General features: G+C 37.2%; 1 long non-coding RNA gene across 1 annotated transcript in view; it reads right to left on the bottom strand.

Moving 5' to 3' along the window:
* Positions 1-1,128: 1,128 nt before the first annotated feature.
* LOC142084900 (uncharacterized) overlaps positions 1,129-6,000 on the bottom strand; it is a 122,838-nt gene continuing 117,966 nt past the window's right edge. Inside the window, exon 3 of the long non-coding RNA XR_012674478.1 lies at positions 1,129-1,480. This is a non-coding gene — a long non-coding RNA (uncharacterized LOC142084900). The remainder of the gene's footprint in view (positions 1,481-6,000) is intronic.

Here is a 6,000-nt window from a genome sequence, read left to right as displayed (position 1 = left end):
ATGAGAGGTTCCTACACAACTTATTCAGTTAATGGTCCTTTCTCAGGGTACTAGTAGAGGATAATTCACAGAGCTCTTAAATTTATACAACTTTCTAGAAAAGTCTCGAGTTGACATAATAAAGTCAGTCTAGAAAGTCTCCAGTTGACATCCTCTCTAGTGGGATAATCTATCAGCAGAGCTCAGTAGCATCTTCTAAAACGAAGCCTCTCCTAAAATCCTGTTGACATCCCTGAAATTTATTGCAAGTCCTATCCTACTGTTTTAGAAAAGAGTACTGGAAAGGAGGTTAACTCTGGAGGTTAATCTGATCCAGTGTAACTCAACAGCCTGTAGACCACTGGTGAGCTGCAGAAGGACTGATGCTTGTGCCAGCTAGCAAGCGTCGTCAGGAGCTGCCTCCCAATTGTTATCAAATGCCTCCCGGCAGGCAGAAGCAAAACTTGGCTCCTGACTGCTGTCAATACCCACAGGCGGGCATAATCCAGAGCTGGCTTCCCACTGCAGTTAGTATCTGCAGGCAGACAAGTTGGGAACCTATATTTGTAATTATTGCAATGAAATTAAGATTTTTTTTTTTTTTAAATCATAGAGTACAGTTTAATCTAAGTGTTAAGTATTTTCTTTATTACCCCTCTTCCCCAGCTGTGGAATAAGAGTTGGAGACAAGGTAGTCCACAGACTTTTTTGAACAGGGTTGGATGATCCTTTGACTACAAAAGATTGAGAAAAACAGAACTAGTTCATCTCCCTGCTAAAGGCAGGATAAATGAAGCCTACGTCATTCTTGCTTCTAAATTTGAAGGTGATTTATTTTTTATATTAAAAAAAAATCACAGCCATAATTTTGTTTCCAATAAAATAGCTAACCATTCTTATTACATTTTATGCAATGTTTCATGGCATTTTAAAAAACATTTTCAAAGTTATCTCTGAAAAAAACACCCTTCAAAAAGCAGAAGTAGACAAATTTCAACATAGAAATTACTCCAAATTTTGTATCAAAACTTAGCTATAAGAGAAAATAAAAAGCTACTTTACTGGTAAAGAAGAAAAGATATCTTCTAAACACAATAAGTTCTAAATTTTGAATCACAATCTTTCACTGGGGTTTGAGGTGATGATCTGTAGTTTAAAGACAAAAGGCCTCCTATGCAAAAACTAATGAAATACCATATTCTTACAAAATCAAACTGAGAACTTTCAAAACTATACTTGTGCCTGATTTGGTTTATCCTATGAGATGTAAATGTCACTGGCCTTTCACATCCACTGTGGAAAACAGCAAACATCACCACTCCCATGCAGTGCTGTGAATCATCCCAGAGCATACTCTGGCTCTTTTTTGGTCTGTTGCCCTTTCTACTTCAGCACAGAAAGGAACGTTTCCTTAAGACTCTATGTGGTATAATGGAGTTAATTGCTGCCTTTTCTTACCTTGTTGCTGAGCTTTGTTTGAAGAGGAGATTGGGGGAAAAGTCTGAAAGAAAATGTTCTTATGTTAGATCCTGCTGCCTTTCATGGGAAAGGAAACACAGGTGTTGCTGCACTTTTGTTGTGCGTTTAGATTGTGTCATCCTCTCCCGTTCCTTGGACATCTTTTGTCTTACAGTATGCTTTCCTAATGTGTACCAGGCCTATGACAGTGGCCATAGTATCAGAATAGCAGCTTTAGTGTGGTCTTGGAACTTTTATTATTATTATTATTTAAAAACATTAAGCACCCTAGGGAAAGTTTATATTTCACACTTTCTGTTTCCCTACAGGTGCTTGGCTTTGATTAGAGAGCAATGTTTTAAAACCCATGTGTTAATAAAGTAAAAGAATAAATGTCTAAACAGAAGTGTCACCTTTTTTCAAAAAGACAATAAATTGAAATGTATTATTCTACATCTGGAATTCTGCCTTTATCCTTGAGATGTCAGTTAACATTAAAACAACAACTAAAATATTGTCTCATGCTACCAAGTGCTGTTCCTGCCTATTGTCACAATAAGAACTGTATATCAGTGAAGTTGATATTTAGTCATACTGAAGCAAGATGGGATGATTGTGAGTTATTAGCTCAGAAGTTAACTTTGCAGATTTAGTACAGAAGAAATTGTTTTCATCATGAACTATAACTACATCAGACAATCACAGAATTTTTTGTTCGTGCCATATTTATGCCTGGATATGGTCAAGTTATTTGCTAGGTGAACAGAGATACAGGATATTGGGGGGATTAAATGTACAAAAAGGACCATTTTGCCTTTGTGTTCCAACCTCAGACCAGTGTGAAAAAAATGCCAGCGACACACAAAATAAACCTCTGGCACAAAAATATAGTTACTTTCCTGTCATTAATTCTGCAGCAGATTGAGCCTCAAAATATTAAAAAAAAAAAAAAAAAAGGAGGTGGAGGTGGAGATGGAGGTGTTGAAGACACATGATTTTACATGGGGAAAAAGGCTTTGGCAATCCTGTTACAATACTTCTTGTTAAGCCAAAGACTTGTCCAAGTCTGAACCAAACTGGTGTGGATTGAGAGCAGTAATAAAGAATGGCTGAGGGTATGGGCAGAAATACAGAATACTAATAAGGTGACCACTAAGGTTGCTAAAAATTTACTGGTGACATTTTTATTTTTCAGTTTTGCCATTTCAATCCTAAAATACCAATATAAATCTGCAAATAATTAAACACACCCACTCCACAGATATTTCCCGTAATCCAGAGAAATAAATCTAGACATATGATACAGCACACATTGCAGCTGAGTTCCCCAACTTACATAACATTTTAAAAGAAAAGCAGAGTAAAAGTGACATGACAGCTCTTTGAGGTCATGCCCCAGTATGTTGATCCTACAATATTTAAAGGGTAAGGTTGGGTCACTAACTAAATAAGAGCAGCGCCGAAGATTTTTTTTTGTTGTTCATTTCAGTCTTGATGACCCTGGCAGAGGTCTTACTTATTAAAGTGTGTTTGTGTCGGAGGCAGCTCCAGAGGGAATGTCTTAGATTATGCTCTTAGAATTGTGTCTGAAATTGGAAAAACAGTGCTTAAAGAAACATCATGATGGCATTGAAGCTTCATTCTAGCCTGGTGCACAGTTAATGCAGTCACTAACTAAAATACACAGCTTTGCCCTGCAAGAGGTCAAGGGCTGGCATTTTTGTTTTGTGTGACGGGAACGATTCAGAATTTTTGAATGTGTTCCTACACATAAAAATAAAGAACGTGGAGGTTCAAAAGAGAGAAAATATTCCATATTATTGTGGTATATTCCTTCCAACAGCAAACAGATGTTTATTTCAGTATATTAAGGTATGTCAGAGGATATATGAAAGTATCATACTAACGTTTATCATTCATATGTACACAGGGAATTAGAGGTACCCAGTGAAATACTGTGGGCATTGATGTTAGTTCCATTTCTAACCTTTCCCCCCTTTTTTCATTGTAACCTTTTTGCATTTTCCCCTTTCTTACTTATAAATAAATAAATAAATAAAACTAATGTAACTTAATTGCACATTATTTACCTATGAAGTTTTATTTAAATGACAGTAAAGAAATAGTACAGGGAGACCTAGAGAACTTACAAGAGCTGGGGAGAAAATCTGAAAAACAAGACAAAACAGCATTCGGTAATGAAAATTAAAAAGTTAAATACTTAAGGGAAATAATCTGAAACACAAATATACTATGGAAGGAAGACAGTGTTTAGAAAGCACTAAAAAAAAAAAAGACTTAAGGCTAGTAGTGAACAGCAAATTAAATAAGGGCTTGCAATGTGATACAGCACTGGGAAAACAAACAAATGTGATTTTGGCCAGCATATACAAAGGGATCACATTCAAAGTGAAGCAGTGGAATTGCATCAGAGGAGGCAAAGCATCTGAGAAGCTGCTGTTGAAAATAATGGATTAATGTAAGCATATACAAGGTGATTTACTGGGTTAAAATTCAAAGCTATGTGAACAGGTGCAGCTTCATAAAATTGAAAAAAAAATTTACCTCCTTTTTCTAGAATTGAATTTGATTCATTTTGTTCAGTAACTCTGTGACTTCTTAATTCCCGTAAATTTAGTAAACTCCTTGGAATTAATCCTGAAGTTTTAAAGACGACCACATTGGAGAGCAACAGGTCAATGAATCATTTTCCAGTTCTTCTATTCTCAGTTCCTTTCCCAATTTATGAGCTATGTTTTTTTAAGCACCCATGGGAAACTGAAAATGTTTCAGGCCCAACTGTTAGCTAGCTCAAAGACTGCAGGCAACTCCCAAATTTGCATAGCCTTACTAGTAAATATGGAGAGCTCATCAGTCTCAGCTGAGGATGCAGCCTACTGCAGGCACACAGAGCAGACAGCTCCTGCCTGCCCTTCTGGCTGCTAAAAGGTAGAAACGTGCAACTAGAATTCTAGCTAAAACAATTTGCTTGATCTTTAGCTCTTTTGTTCTGAAAAGTTACAGTCATATGACATTATTTATACAGAATTTCTGAAAGCTTCTTATCCCATTTTCACATGACAAGCTCCTGCTTAGGCTTGTAGCTGCAAGGATTCAGGAAAGAAGCACTGGAATAGTTTCAGCACTCTTTCAGTGCAGAAAACAGAGCCGGTCACGTCAGGTGACACAACTCTTAGAGAAAGACTGAGACATGGGCTGTCAACTTCACTGTCTTTGACCTGCCAGACAGCATGCATAACATATGTTACTGATCCTGATCCTTTGCTAACCTGTGCCTTTTCTGATAAGCTACAGCTCTGCATAAGCAGTGCAAAATATCAGCACTAGTGTACATGGAAATTCTGCATGTGTATCATTGAATTTGTGCTTTGCACTCGCTTTACATCACTGAAATTACTTCACAAGATGCTGGGCAGTAGAAAAACAGGCCAAATGTTTGCAGTCTGGGAGTATTAAATCTACACACTGCCGCAGATGTAATGTTTGCTTCAGGACCCTCATATCCAGCTAGGCATTCATAGTGTTGGCCAAGAGACCAGTGGTCTCACCAGTTTGGAGGGAAATGAGCAGTTGAGTGCTAACAATACAAGGATGACAAGAAAAAAAGTCTGCTATCTACTATAATTAAAAGTAAAACCCAGCAACCTATCTGTGCTTTTAGAAGAGACAGGGTAAGCGTGTGCAAGGCCAATGCTCAACGCTCTTAAGTAAACAAACAAACAAATGCACACAAACACAGAACAGATGTTTGATTCATAGGAGCTTTAAACCGGTGGCCCTTCTTGGATGTCTGCCACTTTCCATGTGGCAGTATATAAATCACACACAGTCTGTAATCTATATAAAAATCTATATAGCCTAGACAGAGGAATGGGCTACAAATTTGTAGCCCAAGGAAATTTGCTGATGGCATGGAGCATAGTAGCACATTGAAGAAAGAACTAATTTCAAGTTCAAATAAAAGTTTTTAATTTGCAATACAACTTGGCTGCTGTTTGTACCATATGTGTCTTTCAAAGTAATAAACAAACATAGTGTATACACAGGTGACTGCAATGGAATTACAGTGGGATTATTTTGAGAGAAATTGTAAAATAGGGGGATCTTTTCATCAAATATCAGTTAAATGTGGAGAAGCAATTAAATAGAAGAAGAAAAACCACCAAGAGAATTCACTATACAGGTGAAAGAGTCGAATGAGTGTTTTTCAGTGCTCTGAGCCAATGTAGAAATGTCTTTGCTTTTACTTATAAACCTCTTTCCCAACAACCTGTTTTAGCACTTGGGAGGGCACAAAGAAGGAACAGAAAGATAGAGAGGATGATGACAAGCTATAAATCTCAATGCTTAAATTAAGTGGTAGGGCTAGAAATACAGTACAGTGCGTCACTTGTTACAGTGTGACAAATGGTGCTCCATTTGCTAAAGTCATTTACAACTGGCCATTAATAAAGGGGCTGGGAGAGGGGATGCCGCTTGCTAAAGTTCTAAAAGGAAAGTGATTAAAAGTAGCTGGAAGTCTGAGTATTCACTTCAGAGTAT

The sequence above is a fragment of the Calonectris borealis genome, chromosome 8 (genome assembly GCF_964195595.1).
Source record: "Calonectris borealis chromosome 8, bCalBor7.hap1.2, whole genome shotgun sequence".
NCBI lineage: Eukaryota > Metazoa > Chordata > Aves > Procellariiformes > Procellariidae > Calonectris > Calonectris borealis.
The sequence above is the reverse complement of the archived record's forward strand: the minus strand, read 5'-3'. Positions and strand labels throughout refer to the sequence as shown.